The sequence below is a fragment of the Peromyscus leucopus genome, chromosome X (genome assembly GCF_004664715.2).
Source record: "Peromyscus leucopus breed LL Stock chromosome X, UCI_PerLeu_2.1, whole genome shotgun sequence".
NCBI classification, from domain to species: domain Eukaryota; kingdom Metazoa; phylum Chordata; class Mammalia; order Rodentia; family Cricetidae; genus Peromyscus; species Peromyscus leucopus.
The window spans coordinates 13,381,190-13,406,377 of NC_051083.1; the positions used below are offsets into that span (position 1 = coordinate 13,381,190).

A 25,188-nucleotide genomic window follows, 5' to 3' on the forward strand; every position below is an offset into this window, starting at 1 on the left:
ACAAATAAATAAATAAAGAAGACAGAGCAGTTACCGTGCCAACCACTTAGCGAGAAGGTTCTTCTTTCCTCAAAATAGTCCCCTTCCTCTGAGAGCTAACGATTAGGGTTCTGACATTCTAGGTGATGAACTAGGCCTAGAGCGGCTTTGTAGGTTGTCCAGGGTCACACAACTCAGTGATGTCAACTCTGGTTCTTGAACTTGGGTTTGTCTGTCTCTAAGGGCTTCCTTTTTCTATAATGTCCCATGTGTGGAATGGTAGTTAACTAAAATGACAATTTCCTAGAGGAAATAGATCTGGCTATTTGTTGTTGCTCTAGGAGCAGAAAAAAGGGATTAAAAAAATTATGTACATTGGTGTTTTGCCAAGGGTGTCGGCCCCCCTGGAACTGGAGTTATAGATGGTTGTGAGCTGCCATGTAGGTGCTGGGAATTGAACCCAGATCCTCTGGGAGAGCGGTCAGTGCTTTTAACCACTGGGCCATCTCTCCAGCCCAAAAGGGAATTTTTTTCCTTGTTTCTTGCTTTTATTATTATTTTTTTTTGGTTTTATTTTCTTTTGTTTTTAATAACTATAAATTCAAGCTTAGGGAAGCTTGTTTTTGTCCTGGAAAACAAAAACTAAACAAAGCTTTTATAGTATTGTTTGCAAACCTGACCTCATCTAGAAAGAAATGTAGGTGCATGGCTAGCATCCAGTTCCTAGCATGGATGACGCAGGTGTGACTCTGATGGTTCTAGAGGAGACGATGGCATTGTTGACAAGATTATCATCTGCAGGTGGCATCGCTGAAAAAAACCCTTGCAAATTTCTAAATGACAGTAAACTCTGTCAGGGATCTCTACAGTGTCTGACAGGCCAAAAGGGAACAAGGTTAGTAAAATGCCTCATGGAGCCTGAGGAAAATACTGGGTTTGAGAGTTACTGGAATTGGGTATGTAAAGATGGGCTTGTAGGTTGGGGATCATGCTTACAATAGGTCTCCAATTCAAACTACAATACAGCACTTCACAGGCCACGCGCATTTCCAGAGGCTTTTCGTTTCCCTCAGTAGGTGCTGGCAGAAGGTGTGCTCAGTTGTTTTCCAATATAGATGCCCAGCCCCAAAGCCAACACGTGAGAGAGGCAGAGAGACGGGATGAAGACCTTTAGGACCTCGGCAGAGAAAATGCCCGCTTTCTTCAGGGCTCCACTCTTCCTCATGCTTAGAGACACAGCACGTTTAGGGTATCTGAAATGGAACTCTTTGGGTGGGATGTTTTCAGGTCTACTGGACCAGTCGGATGGATACCCAGTCTGCACTTTTCTTCAAAGCCTCAACTTCTTTCTCTCCTTCAACTTCTTCCTCTGACGGAGAGCTATGGTCCCTGCTGCTGTGCATCTCAACATCAAACATGATCTGTCCATCTTCTTGCGGTGAGGGGCTGTCACAGTGAGAACTGCCTCTTGAGCTGCTCTGTCCTGACTCATGCTGTGCATCCAGAAGGATCTTCTCCATGTCTCCATTGTGGATTGAGGATGAGGAAGGGACGTGCTCCAGCCCCCCATTCTTGCCATTGCCATTCTCATTGCTGTTGCTGCTGTTCATGGGGAGCTCCACCCAGGAACTGTTGAGGCCGGCGGCGGGCGGCGGCAGGGACTGCTCCCCTTCCTCACAGTTGTTGTTGTTGTGCAGGGGCGGCGGCGGCGGCGGCTCAACTAAGTGAGACATTGTCGGGAGAGTGGGAGCGGCGCGGCTGCGGCACGACAAGTCGAGTCCCCCCCGCCCCCAAAAGGGAATATTTTTCAAGTCACCATTAGGCCAAAGTAGACAGGAAACTCTCTTGATATAAGAACTGTTAGCTTCCAAAGCAGGAAGCCAGGAAAGGGCAGGAACTCAGTCCATTTGTCCATCCATCCATCCATCCATCCATCCATCCATCCATCCATCCACTTCCTTATCATCCATCCATTGGTCAATTCCCACATCCATTCATTTATTCACCCCCTATCCATCTGTCCACCATCATCCATTTATTTCCTTATTCATCCACACATCTACTCAATCCACCATACATCTGCATGCATCCCTTTGAAGAGAGACCAAGAACCCTAGGATAGCCTGTTCTGTCTGCTTGGTGAGTCTGTGTCCCCTGTCCTAGGTGTGATATGAGAAGGGAAATGAGCTGTGCATGGTGGCACGTGCCTTTAGTCCCAACACTTGGGAGGCAGAGTCAGGTGGATCTCTGTGAGTTCGAGGCCAGCCTGGTCTACAGAGTGAGATCCAGGACAGCTAGGGCTGCATAGAGAAACCCTGTCTCGAAAAACCATAAAAAAAAGAAGGGAAGTGCCTCTGAGTACAAAATGTAGTTATTTGGGGCGGGGTGGGGGGCGTTGAGGCCCCTTCTCGAAGAAGGCTGTCTTACCTATGGCCAGAGGCAGGTCTTATGAGCACACTAAGGTAGAACTGTGTGCTCTCTTGGGACTCAGATGCTTGGGCTGGAGACCCTGCAGTAGGGAGAGAGCTTGGTCATTTGGTAGGTGACCCTGAGACTCCCCATTCTGAACCTAGGATTGACACTGGAGGGAGTCTCCACCACTTTCTTCTTCCACACCCATACCTCCACAGCAGGTGGGACGTTCAGGAGGGAGTGGCAGACAACAGTTTCCTCAGATATCTCATCTGGTATGAGTGGCCGCTTAGTCTGATTTATAGACCAGATTTTCCTCGGGTCTGGAAAAACTGCAGAAAGATGGCTATGGGCATTTTAGAAATCTGTCCTTCAGAATCTGCTCCAGTACCTCTACTCCCTTTGGAGAGGGCCCCCAGCCTCCTCAGTGCTCCGAGCCCCTGAGCAGGAACTTTCCCAGATACCCCCCCTCTCATTTAACCTCTTTCTGTACTACTGGCCCCTCATTCCCTGTGGGGAGTCTTCCTTGGCCCTTTCAGCTTCATCTGCTCATCAGTGAGGCCTCTGTGGTATTGCAACTGTAATTCAGTTCAACAAATATTTACAGGGCCCAACCTGGGCTGGGCACTGCGCGAGGCCTGGGAGGCAAATGCAGCTTGCCGTCATTGGCTGGGAGCTGAAGGCCAGCCTGCCAAGCAAGCCTGCCTTTGGGAATGCCTCATTCCCCCTGTCTATGAGGAGGCTGTCCTGCCTTGCTTAGCCCTCACAAGACTTCATTTAGGTTGACTTAGCGCCCACTTTTCAGGTGAGTACACCAAGGCTTTGAGAAGTTCTGAACGATCTAGATTCATCCAGCTAGCGAGGAGGAGTTGAGATTTGCATACTCATTTTTTTTTTCAATTCTACAGGCTGTAATTTATAGTCCTCTCTTCCTTTTCCTCCTCCCCCTCCTCTTTTTCATGGCACTGAGATGGAGCCTAGAGTTTTGTACATGCCAGCCAAACACTCTACCACTGAGCTCCATCCCTAGTCACATTTTTTCCCTTTGGGAGGGGGCACGGTTCTCACTAAGTTGCACAGTCTGTTCCTGAATATCTTGTCTAGCCCAGACTAGCCTTGAACTTGTTTACTTGCTTACAATGCAAAGCTCATGCCGTGGGGTCTGGAGTCCTGGGGAGGCTGGGACCAGGCTCAGAATGGGGTGGAGGTGCTGGGGCAGATCCCGAATGGATGGATGCCCGCAGCCCTCTTTCCCGCGCCTTGTCCAGGCCTGGGAGAATCTGGTCTGTGAACTATAACTAGCAGCCACAGGTATCAAATGAGCTCGCTGCCTGGGGGGCCCACCAGGCCCCAGTGTCACCCCTTTGTCTCCTGTATGCCAGAGCCTCAATTGCCTTACACGGTGAAATGGAGACTTTATTGACAAGGTTCCAATTTTTTTTTTTTTTTATCTCATGGCAGCTTTTGACAACGCTGCCCAGGTGTGGCTCTCCTAGGATCATGAAGTGGGGTCTGGAAAAAACTGCTGTGCTTTGTGGGAAGATGACTAATCACCTCCTCCCTTGCAACCCCAGAAAAGCCCTTGCTGAGGAGGCACCCCCATCTTCTCGAAGCACTCTGACACCTTACAGTTCCACGGGGACATCCCTGGCTGGGTGGAGAGTGTGGCGAGTCAGTTACAGCACAGAACTCAGCAGAGCCCCTTCAAAGTGACTGTTCAAATCCAGCCCACCCCCACACAAGCAGAAGCTGAGGCCCATAGAGGGCCAGGAATTTACCTGAGGTCAAACAGCTGTGTTAGCAGTAAGGCTGGGGTCACCACAGCTGTGAAGATTCCTCTCCTGCGGCTTGGGCTGTGTAGATCCATTTGCTTTTCTGCCTTCTAGCATGAAAAAAGCCCCTGGGAAGGCCCCGGAGGGTTCCTGCAGGAGAGGAATGGAAGAGGAAAAGCCACGAAGGCCTGGGAGGCCCAGGCAGTGTCTTCTGAAAGCCACTGAATACTAGACCTGATATAACAGGGCCAGGGGATGCCCCAAACTGGGGCCAGGTACCCCAAGATACCTTCCTGTAGTGCACCTGGGATCTGTTTGGTAGCTAAGTTTCCTGTGCTTCTTCATGAGCACTGGCAGTGTCCAGCCTGTCTATGACAAGGAGCATGTGAAACCTACCTGCAGTGCTCCAAGACAAGCAGGTCCCACTGTCCCCTGTGATGAGTTCAGTCCCAGCCCTGGCCTCAGTCCCTGCATCCTTTTCTCCACTTGACCAGGGTCCATTTTCCTCACAGCCGCCACGGCCCCCATGACAAACACAGAGGACGCAGGCCTGGAAGATCTATTAGTGCCACTCCCCGTCACCGCCTGCAGAGCCAGAGGAGAGGCAGCCAAATGCTGTGCTAATTATTCTAGCTTCCAGCAGGGTCTCAGAGGTCCCAGCCATGGTTAAGTCTTAACTTTCATGCAATGGTGCACCGGCATGCAATTTACTTCAAAGAGAGCATCAGTCCCCACCGCGGCGTGTATCACAGGAGTGGTACATAAAAGTGGCCCATGTGATCCCCCACCCTGGCTGCCTTCTCACTCTCCCTTTCCTCCCTCCCCAACTTTCTCCCTCCTTCTCTCCTTGTCAGTTTGAAAAAGCCAGCCTGCGGTTGGCTACACATTTCACACGAGAAAACATTTACGCACACGTCTGCTCCCAGCCTTATAAATCAGGGTTTGGCGACTTGGCAGTGAGAATGCGGGCAAACTCGGTTTTGACCAGCTCAGTCTGCCCCCCCAGAGCCCCTCCTTTCCTACAGTGACACCTACTGGTGCCAGTCTCAGCAGAAGGCAGCCTGGCAACTTCAGACCCATTTCTCAGATTTGGGAAGATGGGGCCTGACCAAGGCCTTGTCCTCGGGTAATTCCTCCTCCCTTTCTCTTCAGCTTTGACAACACACTCCATCCACCTTCACCCCGACAAGACTTCTGGAAGGAGCAAACGGGACCAGAGATGCAGTGACTTTCCCTAGAGTCACGAGCAGACCTAGGCAAGGCCAGTGCTGCTGCTTAGGCTGCCAAAGGACATGGACTGAGGATGTTATTCCCAACCCCCAAAAGCAAGGCTCCCTCTTTTCCAGTGTATCCTCGAGGGGGGTTATCTAAAGAAGTGTTACAACAATACTTAACCGTGAAAGACATCTGCTATCTTTGCTGGCACACTTGGGACTGTAGCTCAAGAGGGCCTGGTGAATCCTAGCCTTGTCATCCCAGTCTGGGCAGTGAAGGTAGGGGATGCGATGAGTCAGAGGCACATCTGTCTCTGTCCCCTGGCCCTGGCTCTCGCCCTTGCCTCCTCCCATCTACCTCTCCGGAGGTGGCCGGCCGTGCCAGGTCTAATGTTCTGAATGCCATCTTTGCAGAGCCATTTGTGATTCCCTGATGCTGTAATTACCGTGGCTCTGCTCCCCTCGCAGCCACTGCCATTAGCTGGGCAGACCACAGGCTGCCCTGGCAGCCTGGGGGGCCTCTGTGGGTTACTGGAGGTGGGCAGGACCCTCCTGGAAGGCTGAGAGCTGCCCAGAGGCCCGGACCGCTGACTGAACCAGCCAAATGCTGGTGATTAGTGGCTTTACCCTGAGTGTAACCCCTGGCTGTCATCCAGCTATGGAAAATACCCCAGGGCAGATGGCAGGGTGACGTATAGCTTGGACTCCACCACTGACACTTTGGTGACCCTGGACAAGTCACAGACTCTCTGATCTTTGGTCTTCTCAGCTATAAAAAGGACTGCAAAGAGAGGGAGGCGGAATGCTGGGAAGTGAATCCCCTAAGTGAGAAGTCCCTTTCCATCCCTCATTGGGGAACTCTGTCATCCCTTGGCCATCTCAGCACCAAAAAAGCGTGTGTAAAAGCTAGGTGCTTTTTTTTTTTTTTTAAATCAGAGGCTTGGATAAGCTACTAGATGCATCTTGGGGAATGGAGCAGCAAGCAAGCACTCCAGAATTCTCCCCTGCCAAGAATTATGGCTATAGTCTCAGAAACCCTTCTGTGGGCTAGTCTAAACTCCCCTTTCAAGGAGAGTCACCTAGGAGAGGCAAAGGTAGCCTGCTCTCAGCCTTTGAGGGTTGGACAGGAAGGGCTATCGACTGTAGACTCTCAGAAATCAGAGAGCAGAGTTCGACACCTAAAAAAGACAGAGCAGAGTTTTGTCCCCAGTCTTTGCTTCCCGTCCTCAGCCTCGCTTTAATGCCATTGCAATGGACAGAGAACTGGCGCTCAGTGCTCAAGGCTGGCTGAGAGCAGGAGTGAGCACGCTATACAGCAGCTCCAGGTGCCTTTGAAACCTACCACAAGTTCCCAGGACTCTTCCCCTCAGAGCCGCTTCTGTGGAGCCCATCCTTGAACCTGGGTGGGCTTGTGACTACTTCAGCCCAAGTGTACTGTAGGATATATGATTTTCAAGATTATGTAATTTTTCAAGATTAGGTCACTGAAAGCCAGGCCAGTTCTGCCAGGAATACTTGTAGTTCAGTGCCAAGCTTCTGTGAAAGGTGTCCAGTGCCAGGCTCCCATGCTGCAAGGAAGCCCAGTGTACTCCAGGAGGTCATGTGCAGGTACATCCATCAACAGTCTTGGCTGAGCACAATCTCTGAGTCATTGTGTCCCACGCTCTAGGCATGGGAGTCAAAGACCTTCCAGATGGACCAGCCATCAGGCATCTATCTAGTCACCTCCCAGACATCGAGGAGCAGAGATAAGCCATCCCTTCGGGGCTCTGTCTGAAATCCCAATCCAGTGAGTCCAGGGCATACTAAAATGGTTGTGGTTTATGCCGCCAACGTTGGGGTGGTCTGTAGGCAGCAACAGATAACAGCAACAGCCCCTTAGCCTAGGTCCTGTCTAGCATTCGGTCTAATGCATGGAGACATGGACACCTGTTTTCCATAAAGGAAGCAGGAAGTGTTTTAGAAGGCTAAGGATGGCGATGGGCCAAAGGATCTGTGGTGTAGGCTGAGCATGGAGCCTTGGCTGCCGAAGTCATCTGGCTTCGACAGAGAGATGGAAGCCTGGGCAGGCCAGTGCTTCCTACCTCTGCTGTTAGTGTCAGTGTCTGGGAACTGGAGGTTTTCTCAGAGCTATTTGAGTCTCATTGTGTTTTCTGGGAGGTCCAGAAGCCTTCACCTTTTTATCCCCTTCTAATCTGTTACTTAGGCCTAAGTGATGTAAGATGGAAGAGATGGATGGGGGAGGCATGTATATGCTCATGGGTAAGGACACATCTTTTTGTGGTTTTTCTGTCAAAGGACAGAGGACAGATTCCCACCCAGATACCAAGAATTCCGTCTGGCAATGTGACCTATGAAGACTTTGGCCGTGGCTTTACAGTTTCCTGAAGGAGTATGGATGGGAAGCACACAAACTGACCTGTGACCAGAACCAGTTTGCCATGTGATCTGTAATTTCTGTAATTTATAAGTAACTCGGGTTGCTTTTCTCTTTTTTTCATTTTGGTTTGTGCTGTGTATGTGTGTGTATTCATACTCGTGCTTGTGTGTAAACACACATGAGTTCCTTTGAGCACACATGTGTAGAGCAGGGGACATCTTCTACCTTGTCTTTGGAGACAGGGTCCCTCACTGGCCTGTAACTCACTCAGTAGGCTGGTTTGGCTGGCCACCCGGCCCCAGACGTCTGTCTGTCCGTCCACCCTTCCCCAGCCCCAGGCTGGGATTACAAGCATCTGTCACCTTGCTCACCCTTTAAAGATGTGGGTTCTGGGGATCAAACACAGGCCCTCGTACTCACAAGGCAAGCACTTTACTTAGCAGCGTGTTTCCAGCCCACCCCCCTCCTTTTGAACTATCAAAAGATGGGGCTGTGCATTCAGTTGTGGGCTGTCCCACAATGCCCTTCAACATTTGCTGGCATTTATGCTCCTGGCTCAATTTTATACGGAGAGTCCAATCAATGATGAACTCTAATTTGCTATCTAGAATTGGACAAATTGGTGCTAGACTACTCAGGTTTGATTAAAAAAAGAGAAAAAAAATGCACCCAGCAGCCTTGACTGAGAAATTGTTAGCCACACGTGTGAAAACACAGAACTCTGGGGTGAAATCACAAATCTGTTCTTAAACCTGCTTAGATCACCACCCTCACTTTTAAGGGGACATGTTTTGCTTAAGTGGTAAACTCAACCACAGATAAAATCTAGCAAGCCCGTAATATTTGACATTTAGATATGAGGCGAGAGGCTAGAGGGGCTTCAGTATATGACTGTGGCCAGTACTGGAGATACCAGGTAGGGGAGTAGGGTGCAGTTTGAGGACACAAATTTTGTCTTGGTGGGCCTTTGGGAGCAGTCTGAGGGTATAGGGTCTGATGTCCTGACACGCTTTGTTATCTATCTTTTTCCCCATCCTGGGAAGCAGTCACCTGTCTCCTAGCTGTCTGGAATCGTCTACTAGAGCAAGTGACATCACAGTGACCAGAAACCACCTCCCCTTTGTCTGGAGGAGTTATGATGTCATTCCCTCTGGCAGCGATGCAGGATGTTGGCAGCTGGGATTCCTCAGGGTCCTCCTGAAGTGATAATTGCCTTAGATTTTGTTATAATTATCTTGTTAAATCGCAGCCATATACTTTTTTTTCTTTTGGATTTTTTCCCTTTGCAATCCATTTAAACAGTCTGGAAGATTAAATAAAACCACATACCCTAAACAAAAACAAGAATGCAACACACACACACACACACACACACACACACACACACACACACACACACACACTCATGCAGTTGCTTCTTTAAAATACTGTAAGACTAATTTTTTTTAATGAAAAGGGCGCAGATATGGCATAATTAGATTGCTTCCATTAAAAAGCCATCATTTCAATATCCTCATATAAATATCTGCATCCCGTTGCATATTTTAAGCAATTGCATAATAAGCCCCCAAGTGAAAAACAGAGCAAAACTCATTTCCTGACCACAAAAGGAGAAAGGAGTCACTGTGTGCTCTGAGTTCCAAGGAGAACTGGATTGGATTCCTCCCACACAGCCTGGAGGGAGATGGAGTTCACTGCTCCAGGGGAGAGAATTATGACAACAGTTAACCACTGTGACCTATGCTGCTCTGTGTCTCTCCATGCCCTCGGCCATCAAGAGTACAGCTCCCACTTCAGGCAGAGAGGCCCAGACTCCCTTTGTTTGGTCCTGGGGTAAGCCCTGGAGTATGGGGAAAGCTGTCCTGGCTTTCAGTATCAACAGGTGAATGAATGCCAGGGGGTGCAGGCATCCTGGCCACAGATGCTTGACTCATTTAGGCTTCTGAGTTTTGTAGTCCAGCTGGAAGTTGGCCAAGCTGGAAAGAGGAGGGAGCTGGTGTGGGCATGGCCTAGGAGCCCTACAGTGTAGACCCGCATCAGTCATTGCCCAGTCATTTGGATTCCAGCTTGGTGTCCCTATCTGTCAGTTCCGTAGGGCACCTGAAGGGGTTAAATGTGATCATGTTTCAGAAGCATGGCATGTGACCAGCACTGGATCCACAGCACCATGCAAGAGGACCCCCTAGATTGTGAAGGTCACCTTTCTGTTGTCCCCTTTGCTGGGGTAAGGGTGGAAGGACTGACCTCAGCATGAGGTCTTGTTTGCTCAAAAGAACAAGGTTGGACCATGTCCAGTGTCTGCTCAGATACTCTGCACTTGGTCAGCAGGATTCTATGCTAGAAGTACACGGCAGCTGGGTTACCTTGCTGGCTGGGGTTCCCTGGTAGCTTCCTCCCACAGGCAAAGGCCCTTCACACAACCAACACCTGTCTGGGAGCTCTGCTCAGCCAGAAATCCCCCTTCTCTGTATCCCATCCTGCCCACCTTGGCCTACTCGTGGGATAAAGCTGCCAACGGGCATCTCCTTGAGGGTCAGACTGTTCCTTCCACCATAAAAAGTAAATACAGTGACACAACCCTAAACACAGAAGGTTTTTTCCCCCTGTTCCCTCTCTCCCTTTGTTCCCCCTCTCTCCTCCATTCCCCTGGATTATTATGCCCAGCTAATAGACATCCATTTGGTTGCAAAGGGGAGGTCAAGAGTCAAGCAAAGGACTGGACATACTTGCACACACCTGGACTCCCAGCACTTGGAAGGCTGAGAGGCAGGTAGATTGAGAGGTGGAGTCTAGCTTGGTCTACATAGTGAATTCAAGGTCAGCTGTATCAACTACACATCAAGACAGGTCTTAGCTTGTCTTCTATTGCTGTGATAAACACCATGATCAAAAGCAGTTTGGGAAGGAAGATATTTATTTCAGCTTGCAACTCTCAAGTCATATTCCGACACTGAGGAAAGTCAGGGCAGGAACTCAGGGCAGGAACCTCAAGGCAGGAACTGAAGCAGAGGCCATGGAGGAAAGTTGCTTACTGGCTTGCTTCCCACAGCTTGCTCAGCTTGTTTCTTTATACAACCCAGAACCACCTGCCCATGGTGGGGGGCACCACCCATAGTGGACTGGACCCTCTCATGTCAATTACTAATCAAAAAAATGCCCCCAGAGACTTGCCTACAAGCCAATCCTTTGGAGGCAACTCCTCAAATAAGAGTCCTTCTTCTCAGATGACCCTGTCTTGTGTCAAGTTGACAAAAAACTAGCCATTACAAGACCCTTTTTTGGAAACCCAAAAGAAAAAGGAAAAGAAAAAGAAAAAACAATTCAGTAATATTGGTTACTTCAGACAAGGTCTCTGGCTGAGTGGCTGGGATAAGGTTGGGAAGGAACTTTTCCTTGGTCATTCTTTTGAATTTGATGTTTTTTGAGTATCAAGATGCAAACATATTAACTAAGCAAAAATCACCAAATAAACACACACAAAGGTCATATATACATATACACATTTACATAATAGTAGATATATTTTATTTGTGCTTACATAACAACTTGATTTTCCTTCTTAAAAATTATTTATTATTTTATGTGAGTATTTTGCCTGCATGTATGTATGTGTACCATGTGCATTCTTTGCACCCACCAAGGTCAGATGAGGGTGTCAGAGCCCCTGGAACTAGAGTTACTAATGTTTGTGAGTCACTTTGTGGGTGCTAGGAACCAAACTAGGGTCCTCTACAAGAGAAGCAAGGGCTCTTAACTGACGAGCTGTCTCTCTAGACCTCGATTTTCTGTTGGGGTAAATAATACTCCCTTCTAGCATTAGCCTTAAGACTCTTCCTGACTGTAGCACACACACTTTGAAGTTAGGCATATGACCTAGGTCTACCATTCAGAGAGCACATGACACAAGCCAGCCTAATGTCAGCTGTTTCTGCAACTTTTTGTTCTAGCTATGGGGAAAAAAACACTTCCTGGTATTTAATGTTACTGAGGTGTTGTGGGATATTTTGATCACGTTCAGATGCTCCCAAGACTGCCAATAAAGTTTGTTTTGAATCAGAGGGCAGAGATAGCTACTAGCTGACCAAAATTAGCCATAGAGGTTTTGGAGGACTGAGGACAGAGAGGAAGTAGTAGGGCAGGGATTAGAGAGAGTCCCAGCCTTTTTGGATCAAGAAACATGAGAGAGAGAGAGAGAGAGAGAGAGAGAGAGAGAGAGAGAGAGAGAGAGAGAGAGAGAGAGGAGAAGGGGGCAGAGGTCACTGACTGCTTCTCTTTTCTTTCAGGTTCTTACCCTGATATCTGACTCCTGGGTTTTTATTGATAAAGAATAATTAGATAAACGCTTCACTGAGGCATAGCCTAGACAAGCCAGTCACTGTCTTTGTTGGGAGGGAAGGGAGATGCTGTCTTGAAATGAAGCTAATTAATTAATACTGGAGAAAACAGAGACAGATGGGGGAGGGAAGAGGAGGAGGAAGAGACCATCAGAGATGGGGAAAGAAATAAGAGGGAGGGAGAGTGAGGTTTTATTCTTTGAGTTTGAGCTCAGCGTCCGGTGGCGTCTGAAGGGGACTCTGTATTTTGTGAACTGGTTAAGCTACATGAGGCAGGGAAGCATCATTACCGTGTTTTGTATGCTACCATCCATTTGAGCTGGGTTTCTTGCCTTTACAACTAAGAAAGTCCTAGCTGCATGCATATTTGCACAAAGCTGAGTTGAGATGAAAGGAACTCTGCCGAGCAGCCAAGGACAGCAAGAAGAGCAGAAAGCCTCTTCAGAACGTCTCTGAAAGTCCCACTAGGTCCTCGAGGCTGTGGGAATGGAGTACATCCAAACCTCACGCCTCCTCCCTAATTTGCCTAGCACTGGTTCCTTTTTCTTCTGAGCTGTTTGGTCCAGTCTGAGCAGAAAGAAGCATTATCCATTGACCAAGCCATTATGTGGCCCTTTTTCTTCTGTCCTTTGGCCGCCATTTTTGTTATCCGGCACAATGCTTGACTCTGGACTATTGAGAACATATTGTTTCCAGGAAGAGATTGGAGCATAAATGAGAAGATGTGGGCCAAACCTCTTTTGGTCATGTGACCTTGGGCAAGTCTTTTACCCTGCCTTCATTTTGAACTCAATGTTTCTCCTTCTAAAGAGAGGATGTGTTGTGTCTTCTTCCCTGGACAATGAGAACATAGACAACATTGATCTTCTTCTCCTGTTTCTGCTCTCCCTCCCTCCTCCTTTCTCCTTTGGTACTTCCAGCCTCTGGCTTTCAAAAGTAGAGAATGGAGTTAATCCTATACCTCAGCTATGTCTTACACCATGCTCACCCTAGGCTTAGACAGACTCTTCTGGTGTGCTTTGCTTTCTTAAGTTTTCTTCTATACCACTCATCCCTACTCCATTCCATTCTCCGCATCCTACCCTTAGGTCCATCATCCAGTTTCATATGCATCCTTCAGGAGATATATGGTGGCTTTGTGGTATACATGTGCTTTTCATTTATAAGAATGGTAATTTAATATAGAGCTATAAATCTTCTCCCTCTTTCACTCATCATGTTGTCTTCAAGATCTGTCATGTGCTGTATGTAAATCTGCTCTATTGCTTCTGACGGCTACATGGAATTCCACCATATGAATGGCTGAGGTAAAGACTCAGGGGCTTTCTGGGTCATAGGATTTGCACAGACTACATTCCTAAGCACCACCAGATAGTCAGTCCTGCAGGATGAAAGTGTCCTTTTGTGTTCCCACCAATAGTACACAAGAGTTCAGGGGTCCACCATCTACAGCACTTGGCTTTATCTATTTTTGATGATGTTGCCAATGTCTTCATTTGAAGAGATGCTGCTTCTATGTGTGTTTTCCTGGTACCTTCGTTGGCCTTGCTAACCTCTTCATCTTCTTGTTAGTCATTAAAAGGGATCCTATGTAGGAGCTGCTTGCATGAATAACTAGACCTCTTTTGTTACCAGTTTTTCCTTGTGGGTTATAAGACCATATGAGTTCCATGTCCATTTGGACAACATTGAACACATGAATATGGGCAGTAGTTAATGAAGACCACACATGACAGTGATTTATGACAATATGTAATTTGATTATTTGTTTATTTTCCCCTTTAAGGTCTGGTTCATTTATTTTTCTTTCTTTGTTTTTTTAAAGATTTACTTATTTATTATGTATACAGTATTCTGCCTTGCATGTATGCTTGCAGGCCAGAAGAGGGCACCAGAATGCATTATAGATGGTTGTGAGCCACCATGTGGTTGCTGGGAATTGAACTCAGGAACTCTGGAAGAGCAGAGGAAGACCTCTGAGCCATCTCTCCAGGCTCCATGTCTTGCTTTTCAAAATATGAAAACATTAAGCAGTGTTATATTAGAAATGAGTCCCCCTCAAAAAAGTATACTTTGGTTTTTTCTGTTGTCTAGTTTGTTTGTTTGTTTGTTTGTTTTCCTTCCAGAAATTGGGAGAGGAAAAAAAGAGTGAAGCATGAAAGATTCAGAGACTGAAAGAATTGGGGAAAAACCCAGCTTAAATAATATCAGATGGAGGGCCAGCAAGATGGCTCAGTGGGTAAAGGTGCTTGTTGCCAAGTATGACTTGAACTCAACTCCCAGGACTCACATGATGAAAGCCAAGAGCTGACTCCTGCATACTATCCTGTGACTGCCACACATGTGCCCATGCATGCATACTCCCCCTGCCTGCCCCACATACATACACACAAAATAAATCAAATGTAATACAAAGTTTAAGGGGTGGGGGAGAGGACTCAGCAGTTTAGAGTGCATACTGCTTTTGCAGAGGATCTGAGTTTGGTTGGCATATCGGCACCCATATCGGGTGGGTGGCTCACAACCAGCTGTAACTCCAGCTCCAGGAGATCTAATGCCTCTGGTCTTCAAGGGCACCTGCATTCACATGTACATTCCCACATACAGATGCAGAATTAGATAATAAAAATAAATCTTTCAAAAATGAAAAAAAAGAGTATAAAAAGGCAAAGTGATGATTATCATAGAAAAAGAGACAGAGAGAAAGAGATGGGATGAAGAAAAGCAGAAGGAAGAGGAAGAAACGGGAAACCCAGAAAAAGAAAATGAAATGGATATGGCTTCAACCTACTGATACCTGGACTTAAGATTTTTACCATTCTGACAGCGAGAGAGGGATGTGAATTCAGCATTACACCCACTTTGAGTGTTTAATGTGGATCTCCTCCAAGACTAGCGATACACAGTTTGATGTTCTCTGGTGATGCTGGACAGCGGCAGTGACCACAGCAATCAACCAGCCCCACAGTCACAGGGGCTGTGTGGCTAAGCTGGGTTGTTCCCCAGGCTGGATGCCTTTCCCAGTTAGGAAACTTGCAATGCATGTTGGGTTTGTTAGGATATAACTCTGTAGAGGTCCCAAACCACACAACCGGAGAGGAAAAACTGGAATGGGTCTTGTCCCAGTTCTGATCTCCTGGGCCTCGATACGTATGCTACCATCTTCTCAGGCTTCTGTGCCTTGTAGATTTGACCCAGTGTCCTCCGGACTGATAGCTGGTGAGGTACTCATTTCTTGTCCATGAGCTGGTGCGTGCTGAAATGTGTGTCCCTATCCGCATAACCTTTCAAGGTTCCTCCTGCCTTCCCTGAGCATCCCTCTCAGCATGGGGTGACCCTCTAGAAGAGGGAAGGAACTAGCTCCCTTGCCACACTGTGAGCTGCCTGGCCTAGCAGCCCTGATCTCCCTGGGGCTGGTGCAATGGTTGTTTCATGGACAAAAGAAGCAATCTTCAGGGACCTTCTCAGTATATGTCACACTGACGGGCTGCTGTCAAGCACTTCTCTCCCTTCTCAGGGGGATTTTTCACAAAAGGGCTCGTTAGGAGGCCAGGCTTTTGGCTAAAGAACAAGGGCTGACTCAGAGAACATCTGTAGCTTGGGTGGAATGAGTGTGTTTCCAACCTCACAGATGATCCAGGCAAAGGCGAGTGTAGTCCCCTATGAGGGAGGGGGCTGTCAATGAGCTTTGAACGAAGTTAACCTTCTAGCAAAGTGTTAGATTTTAGTTAGTTAGGGCAAGGAGAGTTGGCTACTTGGGCAGCTTTACCAGGTCAGGAAGCAGCAGGAGGCATGTGAGTCTGCAGTTAGTAGAGATGGCAATATTCTTTTCTTTTGACTTGAAACCACACTGGGCTCTACTCTGTCCTGTTGCATCCTAGAATGCTTCATAGATCAAATCTTCTCTCCTTTTGCTCCTTGAATTTGAGATTGTTTTATCCAGTAGAGCTACAAAGACACCTCTGTATTAGTCACTGTTCTGTTGCTATAACAAGGCTGAAAAAATATATAAAAAAAGGTTTACTTAGGTCACAATTTTGGATATTGAAGGTCCAAGATTAGCACTCTATTTGTTCATCTCTTAGTAAGAGCCTTATGGGGGGTACACCATGGTGAGAGAGCTTCTGTGAGGGACAGATAATATGGTAAGACAGGAAACTTGGGGAGGAGATCACACAGTGAGACAGGAATCAAGAGAACAAGTACAAATCATATTCACTTTAAAATATTTTTAGATGAAAAATAATATTTTATTTGTGCGTGCGAGTGTTTTTCCCGCATGTATATATGTATACTACATGCATGCCTGGTGAGAATAGAGCATCTCACTCCCCTGGAACTGCAGTTATGGATGCTTATGAACCACTACCATGTGGGTGCTGGGAACCAAATCGGAGTCCTTTGCAAGAAAAATAGGTAGTCGTAATTGTTGAGCATCTCTCCAGCTGCCCCTAACCCTTCACTTTTAAAAACTAAACAGGGCCCACCCAGCAAGGGCTATGTTCATCTCTTTTAGAGTAGTACTTTTGGTGGCCTACTCCTCCATCTTCCACTGATTTTAACCTCTGAAAGGTCTGCTACCTCTTACCATTGCCACCAAATGCACCCCACTTCCAGCACACCAGCTCTTGTGAGACAAACCACAACCAAAGCACAGCACCCTCCAGCACCAGCCTCGGGGAGAGGTTTTATGTCTTGGGAGGGCCTGGAGGAAGCATCCTTTGGGGGGGGGGTGGTCCACAGGGAGTGTCTCCTCTGTGTCTCCATCAATCAGTAGGTGCTGTGGGCCTTGCTCTGGCTTCAGCAGGCAGGAGTACACATCCTTTCCGATGTTCTTTCAGTCCCCTAAGACCTGTTATCCAGGAGTGAATGCCTCCACTGCAGAGGGTCACAGTGACATGGAAGGCAAGTTGGACACTATAGTGTGGACAGCTGAAGGTGGTGTGTGTGTGGATGAGGAAGCCTGCCTGCTGTAGAGCTATGGCTGCGGGCTGCTCGGAAAGGGAGGTTCAGGCAGGAGGCAAAGGGAAGCAGGAAGCAGGGCGACAGGAAGGGTCCGAGTGGGGAGGAAGTTCACATATTTTCAGGGTCTGTCCTGACCACGATGATGTCACATGGTGTGTGTGTGTGTGTGTGTGTGTGTGTGTGTGTGTGTGTGTGTGCAATGGCAGCAATCAAGACTCGTGGGCCCAAACCTACTGTGGTGCATGGCTTGCAAACGTGGCTTTGGAAAACTTTCCGTCCCTCAAGCCTTTTTGCAAAGTGACCTTGGGCAGGCTGAGATCAAGAGGGGAGTCGAGGCTGGGCAGCAGTTGATGAGTTGTAGAGCTCCTTGCCTAGCAGGTACAAGGTCTGTCTCCAGCACTGCAAGGGAAAAAACAAAACAAAACAAAACAAAACAAAACAAAACAAAACAAAACAAAAGCAAGTCTCTCCTCTCTCCTCCCTCCCTCTCTCTCTCTCTCTCTCTCTCTCTCTCTCTCTCTCTCTCTCTCTCTCTCTCTCTCTCACACACACACACACACACACACAGAGCCTGCATGCCAACACATACATAGCCTACATGCCAACATACACACACACAGAGCCTGCATGCCAACACTTACACAGCCTACATGCCAAAACACACAGCCTATGTGCCAACACACACACACACACACACACACACACACACACACACACACACACACTGCCTATATGCCAACATACACGCACAGCTTGCATACCAATACAAAACAGAACTAGACTCTTCCCCTTCTCCTTCAATGCAGATGGACTTGAGACTGACTTCAACTAACAGGATAGAATAGAAATGAGGTTGTGTGGCTCTTGAGAGCTTACCCATTAGGTGTAGCAGCTTGAATGTCCCTCTCTATGTGACTCCTGACACCATTGTGCTGTGAAGAGGCCAGTCTAGGCAAGCAGAAAATGAAAGGCTGTGTAGAGAACTCCAGTACCCCAAACTAAGAGCCATCCCTAAATTCCAGATGTGTGAATGAGATCTGTCAGGTATCTTGAGGTACAGGATGGAGGTCAGGCAAGGTCAGAAGAAGAAGAGCTGTGGCACAGACAGAGCCGTGATCAGCAATACAGGGTTGCTGTTTAAAGCCAGATGTCACAGCTGCACCTCCTTAAACTTTAGAAAGTGGCTAACATCTATTACCCGCCCCCCCCCATGTCATAACTGATATTTTTGGAGGATTGCCCATCTGCCATTCCAAAAGTTCTTTTTGCTGGGCATGGTGGCACATGCCTTTAATCCCAGCACTCAGGAGGCAGAGGCCAACCTGGTCTTGGTAGTGAGTTCCAGAACAGCCAGGGCTATGTAGAGAGACCCTGTTTCAAAAAAAAAAAAAAAAAAAAAAAAAAAAAGTTAAATTACAGTTGGTGTTTGTGTGCGTGGACATGCTTGCCCACCCGTCAGAAGACAACTAACAGATCGGGTTCTCTCCTTCCATCGTGTGGCTCCTGGAGACTGAACTCAGGTCATCAGGCTTGCTAGCTGGTGCTTTTATCCACGAAGTCTTCTTAGCAACCCTTTTAAGTACCATATAGTAATTCTATATCATAACTCTGTGTCATAATCAGAATTGTGACATTTCCTGCATGAAATGGACTGTGACTGTAGCCTCCTGTCCCTCCCTCTTGTCCTCCTCCCTCTGATTCTCTTCCCAGTTAGTCGTTTCTCCTTCTCCCCCTCTTCCTCTTCTTGTGACCAGTAAGTTTAGTTACCCAAGTTGTCTAGTTGGAGCGGATAACCACTGTGATACCACATCACTTCTCTTCTAGCCAGTCTCCCTGGGCATTCCCTTCCCCCACACCGGGTGATGGTAACTAATTCAGGGGTGCCCAGTACTCAACTTCCAGAGGCTTCTCCTTTGGCATCTCAGACTTGTGGAAAGGCTATGAAATCCTCAGATCCACAAGTCTACACAGCTTCTCCAGCCTGGCAATAGCATTTGAGCTTTTAGAAGCAGCAAATTGCAATTCAAGGACATTTGAGATGAGTGCCTAGCTCTCACCTAATAAAGATGGTAGTCACAGCCTGGTTCCTGGAGCTATTCTCACTGTGTGCATAATCCCTGTATACACCCTGCATCTTCTCTTCCCTATCCCTCCTCCCCTCCCTGTTTGTCTGTCTGTGACACCCAAGTTAGCTTACATTTTTTATTCCCAATTCTTACTCCACCTCTGGGTATCACAGGATTGTGGAATTAAGCCAGTCTGAAGTTACAGGCCCTCCTAACAGAGCAGAAAGCATGTTTCCCAGTGCCAATTCATGCTGTTGTTTGGCTGTAGGGCTTGCCCTGGCCGTAGGAAATCAGCATACATGAGGCTTTACAGGGTCTGGAGAGACAGCTCAGCGGTTAAGAGCACTGGCTGCTCTTGTAGAACCCAGGTTTGGTTCCCACATGGAGGCTCATAACTGCCTGTAACTCCAGTTACAGGAGATCTGATGCCTTCTTGACCTCCATGGGCATCAGGCATTCGCATATATCCATGCAGGCAAAACATACATACACATAAAATATAAGTAAATCTTTAAGAAGCTAAATAAATATGCCCGTGCAGTTTGCGGTGGTCTCCAGCTGGCCTGATGGGAGAATAGTACATGCTGGTGGCCTCCTGCTCATCCAGGAAGAAACAGGTATGTGAATTAGCATTGAAATCAACCTGTTTCCAGAGCCAGGTTCATCTGGAGAAAAAGAAATGCCTGTTACTGTGAGCCTTGGGGACTTGAGATGTGTTTGTTACATGGCCAAATGGGTAGACACCTGCCTGGTGGACACAAGAGCAATAACCAGATTCCTTGCCTGTCATTTTTAGCCCTCTTGTTCCTTGTGGCCCTTAGTAGGTTCTTTTCTAGCCTAAATTACTATGTCCATGAGAAAAATGCTGAGATTGTCTAGCATAGACATTTGATACCAAACATAAAACTTGGTGATTTGGTGTCCCTACCTCTTAGATAATTCTTCTCATATGAGTTCCTATTCATAAACAAATTAGCTTTAATTCGTAGGACTGTAGTAACAGTAATAGTTGGAATAGGAATAATAGCAGCATATATTACCATTACTCTTTCGTTATAATATATATAAAGTATAAGTATGTCTTACAATGTACCAAGCACATCACACGTATGAATTCCATTAGCTCTGGCAAACACCCTATGAAGTAGATATCTTCCATTTTTATTATTTATTTTTATTATATGTGTATGAATGTTTGCTTGTGTAATATGAATACGTAGCACATGTGGCCTGTGGAGGCCAGAAGAGAACATTGGGTCTCCTGGACCTGGAGTTATGGGTGTGTGTGAGCCACCATGTTGGTGCTGGTACACAAACTCCTGTCTCTGGCAAGCACAGCCAGTGCTCTTAACTGCCTCTGAAGTAGATAGCTTCTTATTAATGCAATGTAGTTCTAGGAAACAGAGGTACAGAGAGGGGAAGGAGTTAACCCAAATCCTGCGGAGGTGAACAGCAGAATTTAGAAGAGGACTTGGGCCATGCTGCAGCTCCCGAGTCTGCTCGCACATCCCGTATGTAAAAGTACCTCACCTCACAGTAATAGATTTATCAGAAACAAGATGTGCATGCTGGTCACCAAAGGCTATTTTCAAATATCCCAATGTAATATCACAAAGGTTTAATCAAGTCATATCTGCGTGATGAAAAACATGGGTTTGAAAAATGGTGCCTGTGATGTATCCGGCTGTCGTAATGATGGAGCTGAAGCCCCTGCACAGCCGATCTGATGTCTCCAGAAATCATCACTCATTAAGGCATTGGGAGAAAAATGAATCGACCCCAGAGGCCACATGGAGAGGCAGCTCCTGGGCGAGCTGCTGGAGGACAGAGCAGGCAGCTGGGGAAGCCAAAGAGAATTATATTTAACCTGAAACACAAACACTGTCTAAAAGGCGGATGGCACAGGAAAATAGAAATTTGATCATTGTCTGGTGACTCAGAAATCCAGTGGCCTTAGAAGCCACATCCACGCACTTTTAACTCCACAGCACTGCGGATGATGAAAGAGGCTTGCTCATTAAAGAAAGCTGAGAGCCTGGCGACCTGGTAGTGATGGTGGAGCTGAGATGGGGTGGGGACCGGGGGTGCTAAGCTTGTACAGGCAGCTGTCACAGCTTTAGTTTCAGCCAAGATGACTGTGGGGGCAAGTTCAGGGCACTCCAGAGCCCAGCCATGAACGTCTAACAAGTTGCTGGGCCGTGGCAAGGCTGACACTATCTAAGCCACAAGTCACAATTGTAACTGGCCATCTTGTGAGAGATTCTCAGTTTCCCGGCCATGGAATCTTCACATGGGCATCAGGCAGGAAGCAGATGCAGCCCTTCTCCTTTGAATAAATGCAGACATGCTCTGTTAAAGAGAAGCTACACTCTGCCCAAGGTCACCCAGCTGCAGCCTGAGCTGGTAAATGGGGTGTTCGGTCCTTGACCCATATTTCTAGGGGTGGCAGGCCCTGATGTCGAGCCAGGCTTAGAGAAATGCCTTTTTAAAGTGCAGGCTCTGTTCCAGGCTGTTGGTTGCCACCTCTGGGCTGGTACTTTGTCTTTGTCGGTGTTTTACAAAGGCCTGCATCTCCAGAGAGCTGCCTTCCACGCAGGTTATAAACAGCTTCCGCCTCACCATGGAATCCAGGCCTGGGTAGGGAATCTGGCCACCTCATCCTCCTCAGCCACCCATTGAAAGGCAGTTCCTAAAGCTCTCCCTCCCCCATCGAAGCAGCAGAGACTTGAGACTACAAGTTGACAAGTTCAGTCGTCAGTCAGCAAATGTGAATGGAGATGTGCAGCGAACTGGCTTCCATCATGCACAGCATCAGGGTCACAGATCTCCTTAGATACAGCAGCATCCTTTCTGGCCCTCCCTTGCACTGCAGGTTCCCCAGACTTTGTTTGTTTTTGGATTGCCCTCAGGCTGCTGGAGCTAACTTAGCCTGCTCAGAGAGCCCAAGATGTCTTCTAGTGTCCATCACCCTTCTTCCCCCAGCCCCGAGGCCAGTCACCAGGGGCTGGCTTGGCAAAGAAGCCTGCTTGCTTGCTATGAACTCACCTTTCTGAGCTTGCCAAAACTTGCCTTTAAGGGAATGCTACTTGAAGTCACATCTTACTCCGCACGCTCATCTTCCACGTCTGCCCTGTCCAGCTCAGTTTCGACTTCTAAGGAGAATCGTGTCTAAAATGATCACTACCCTGGGCTCTGGGGCCATGTCACTGGCCCTCGTGGCTGGGAAGATTTCCAGTCCAGGTGGCAGACTCCAAAGTGAAGAGTGGTGATGAGAAGAAGAAAGAACAGTGTGTGTGTGTGTGTGTGTGTGTGTGTGTGTGTTGTGTGTATGTGTGTGTGTTGTGTGTATGTGTGTGTATGTGTATGTGTGTTGTGTGTGTGTGTGTGTGTGTGTGTGTGTGTGTGTGTGTGCATACACCTAGAGGCCAGAAATCACCAAACACGTCAGGTGTCTTCCTCAAATGCTCTCCACTTTATCTTTCAGTGAATTTATTATTTATTTTCTCTCTGTGTGTATGTGTGTGTGTCACAGCCAGCATGAGGAAGACAAGGGGCTTCTCTCTTTCCACAGCGAGTGCTGAACCCTCCTGCTGGTCCCTCCACCGTATTTTTTGAGACAGGGTCTCTCAGAAAACCTAGAGTTTGATGATTGCCTAGACCAGCTGGTCAGCAAGCTTCAAGGCACCTCCTGCCTCCACCTCCCCAGCAATGGCACTGCAGGTGCCAGCACATCTGGTTGATATGGTACTGGGGATCAAACCTAGGGCCTCGTGCATACTAAACAAGTACTCTATCAAGTAAGCCATACCCCAGATTTTCATATGGTAATTTTAAGTTCTATTTCTCTCATCCTTGGATGTTTTCCATTTTGTGCATGTTGCACAGTGAAGACAATATGAGTGAGTAGCTTTATATAGATATATAAGGTAAATAAGGAACTCAACTATGGTGTTATTGCGATTTTTTTTTGGTTTCATTTTTGCTCTTGATTTTTGGAGTCAGGGTTTCCCTGTGTAGTAGCACTGGCTATCCTGGAACTCGCTCAATAGTCCAGGCAGGCCTTGAACTCAAAGAGATCCACCTGCCTCTGCCTCCGCCTCCTGAGTGCTGGGATTAAAGGTGTGTGCCACCACCGCCTGGCTGCTAAAATGTTTTTTGTTAATAGGGAAGTAAAGTTTAAAAAAAGCTAGGACAGGGCTAGGTAGAGTATTTGCCCAGCATGCACCAGGGACAGGAGTTCCTTTCCTAAGATCCAAAAAAAAAAAAAAAAAAAAATTGGGACATAAGAGGTGGCCAAACCTGATGGTAGTCTGTAGGACTTAGTGGAACGGGAGACCCCCCATGTTGCCATAGTTCCAGCATTAGAATGTGTTGAAGATTGTAATTAGGTCACCCCCAAGGTCTTTTCCATTCAAAACAAGCCCTACCTCTCGAGTTTTCCTGCTAGCTTTATCTTTCTGCCCCTACATCATTTCTGTTGCTGTTCTTTGGACCTTGTCCAAGTTCCACAGGCCTGGCATTAATTGTAAGGCCCAATATTCCTATAATTGCAGGGTAAGTATTTTTGTGCAGAACACAAGCCTAACCTCCTTTGTTATTTAGTTTGAGCTGGATTCTCCGTGGACAGAGGGAGAGGCATGAAATGAGTAAATATTTAATTCAGGCGAAGCGTGCGGCTTCAAAACGTTTTCCCATTTGCTCGGCGCCGGCCCACATGCTCCAGCTGCTTCTGTGGGGCTTTGGGTTGCGCCCTGTGATGAAGGGCTGGCCTGCCCCCAGGAACTCCAAGCTCCTCTCAGCAAATGCCTCGAAAAAGGGTTCAGAGCGCTCGAGCCAATGGGAGCCCAGGAAATGGCTGCACAGCAAATTGAAACCAATGAACAGAAATAAGTGACTCGGCATTTGCAGGTACTCTTCATAGCCGCATTAGCTACGCAGTCATTGGCAGCTCCCGAACATTCTGCTCGTCTCCTTGGCTGCAGCTGCAGATCTGGGGCCAGAAGGCTCCCTTCCTGGAGAGTGAGGGCAGGTGGCAGAGCCCCACAAAGCAGGTGAAGCTATTCTGATCCTGGAGGCAGGAGCCAGGTGGCAGGAAGGAAAGTCATGGGGTATCATAGAGGCGAGAAAAGGCCAGAAAGATATTGTAGGGCAGCGGTTACTTAGGTAGACCTGCTTTGCTCCCCATCTGCCATACCACACGTCATCATGATCATCTGGACCCGTTCAGTGTAGGGGCTTTGTGGCCACCCTGTCTTCTCAGAGACCAGAGTTTCAGTCTAAGTGTTAGCTGCCTGAGGCTCCCATGCACTCTGGCATTGTGGGACAGAAAAGCTGTTTTCTGAAGCCATCTAGCTCACCTGGCTTTGGGTTGCACTGTGCCTGTCCCATTATAAAAATATAAGTTAATGAGATTGAGGAATGGCATATAATCAAAGGTATGAATACTGTTGCAATTTAAAACCTGCATTAAAATTCCATTCCACAGCGAGGTCCTAGGTGTCACAGAACTTGTTTTTAAATGCATTCTGTTACTTGCTAGTTAGTAGAGGAAGCTCTGAAATACTATGAATTGACAGCAGTGATGTTTCAGGCATCTGAACAATTTCAATACAGATAACAATTTAAGGGCTTTAGATGAAGTCTTTGCTCAATGGCATCATCTCCAAGGAAAAAATCCGCATTTGCTACAGGATTTTATGTCCAAAAATTCTGAGAAATTAATATTTGCATGCTTAACAGTCAGTCTACCTACCTATATATCCATCCATCCATCCATCCATCCATCTACCCACCCATGTTACATGGGCCAGGCACTGTGTTAGATACAGGAGATGCACAGAAGTATAAGATGGAACTCAAATCTCATGAACTACTTCAAATCATTCCTTCAATTCAAGGTCAAGTCAACTGTCATTGCACATAAGAATTGCATCCTTAAACCCAACACAGTGCTGAGAACCCAGTGGACGAGAGAAGACCTTTCTAGACAAGCTAAGCTACCTGTGTTCTCTGATTTTATCCCTCTGCTTCTGTCTTTGGCCTAGACATATTTTCATGCTTTTTTCC

General features: G+C 47.4%; 1 pseudogene; it reads right to left on the reverse strand.

The window, feature by feature from the left end:
* Positions 1-937: 937 nt before the first annotated feature.
* LOC114701277 lies at positions 938-1,712 on the reverse strand (annotated as a pseudogene).
* Between the last annotated feature and the right edge of the window lie 23,476 nt (positions 1,713-25,188).